This window comes from Lutra lutra, chromosome 13 (assembly GCF_902655055.1).
Source record: "Lutra lutra chromosome 13, mLutLut1.2, whole genome shotgun sequence".
NCBI lineage: Eukaryota > Metazoa > Chordata > Mammalia > Carnivora > Mustelidae > Lutra > Lutra lutra.
Window position 1 is genome coordinate 43440548 of NC_062290.1, and position 1886 is coordinate 43442433.

Genomic DNA, 1886 nt, shown 5'->3' on the forward strand with positions numbered 1-1886 from the left:
TGAATGACTCAATTATAAATGCAGATAAAGAACATGACTAGGAAGTTTATAGAAAAATACAAATGGTAAAAGACAAAAGAATAAAGGGTAAGTTTAACATCATCTATAATGAAAGAAATGAAAATAAAAATAATAGTTTTTTTTTCAGCATCGGATTGGCACAAATTAGAGAGTTGTGATAATACTCAGCGTTGTCAAAGGTGTGATGAGTAGGCCATTTGATACATTGTTAGTGGGAGGATAAATTGGTGAAGCCATTTAAAGGGAAGTTTGATAGTGTCTATCAAAATATGGACCAAACTAGGACCCTTTGAGTTGGCAACTCCACTTCTAAAATTTTTCCTTATATACAAATAAATACACATGTATGTATGTATGAATGTTCATGTCATCATTGTTTGTGCTTGCAAAAACCTTAACACCCTTCCTGTCCATCAATAATGCATTGGTTAAATAAGTAATAGTACATTCCTACAGTGGAAAGTAGGAAATGTATGTCGCCCATTAAAAAGATTGTTAGCTTTATATGTCCAAGACTAGAGGGAATTATCTTTAATCATTAACTGCATATCCTTCTGGTAACAAGATTGTGAAGTAAAGTAAGCCATGATAACACGAAAATATTCACTAACTGGCCATTCAAATATCCTACCTTGCTACCTCTGCCTTCAGATGATGAGATCAGTTCAAGTCATACCAGTGCCAAATGTCAATCTGATAATCAGACTCATCAATAATTAAAGATAAAACAGTAACAATGATGACAAGATAGGCACGCCAAGAGAACATAATTTGAATGTCAAAGGATTTGTCACTGAGATCCTGGGGAAAACTGATAAGGCCTGGAAATAAGTTTGTACGAATGACTGTCCTTAAGATAGTGCTGTGAAAATTAAATATAAGTGGAAAGAGACTATGTTGAGGTAGTGTACAATTTGGAGGGAGGAAGGACCCATCCCTCACTCCCAGGAACACTTGATTTTTTTTTTCTCCTTCTAAGAAACACCACAAGGTTACAATTATAGTCTAAATTTTGTCAAAAATTAGAAATATATTTTCATGAATTTTAGTGTTTTTTAGGAAAAGTTTTCAATTAACAATAATTATTCCTCGGATGAACCTCATTGGCTACAATACTGCCACTGCGCAAAGCTGAATTTTAGTGTTTTTTAAAGATCAAGTCCCAATAAAATCATTTTCTCACTATTAACTATTTTATTTGGCCTCTTACTTAAGAGGCCTTTTTTCAGTTCCAGGTATGCTAATATACCCTTCTGTATGTTGTCAAGTGAATAGAGTTGACTGCCAAATTGTTTCCTCCTGCATGCACAAAAACATTTAAATTATTATTATTTTTTTTTTAAGATTTTTTATTTATTTATTTGACAGACAGAGATCACAAGTAGGCAGAGAAGCAGGCAGAGAGAGAGGAGGAAGCAGGCTCCCTGCTGATCAGAGAGCCCGATGCGGGGCTCGATCCCAGGACCCCGGGATCATGACCTGAGCCAAAGGCAGAGGCTTTAACCCACTGAGCCACCCAGGTGCCCCTAAATTATTTTTTTTAAAGATTTTTTTATTTTATTTATTTGACAGAGATCACAGATAGGCAGAGAGGCAGACAGAGAGAAAGAGGAGGAAGCGGGCTCCCCGCTGAGCAGAGATTTCCCCATGTGGGGCTTGATCCCAGGACCCTGGGATCATGACCCAAGCCAAAGGCAGAGGCTTTAACTCACTGAGTCACGCAGGCGCCCCAACATTTAAATTATATACACGTATATGTGTGCTCGTATATATGTGGAATATTCTGGTATGATACATAACAGATTAGTGATAGTGGTACCTCTGGGGTGAGGAACATGGGGGATTGCAGGATAGAGAAGACATTT

General features: G+C 37.0%; 1 non-coding gene across 1 annotated transcript; it reads right to left on the bottom strand.

Annotated features, from left to right (window-relative positions):
• Positions 1–1017: 1017 nt before the first annotated feature.
• LOC125084215 (U4 spliceosomal RNA) lies at positions 1018–1154 on the bottom strand. Its single transcript, XR_007122548.1, has one exon. It is a non-coding gene; the product is annotated as a U4 spliceosomal RNA (small nuclear RNA).
• Positions 1155–1886: the final 732 nt, after the last annotated feature.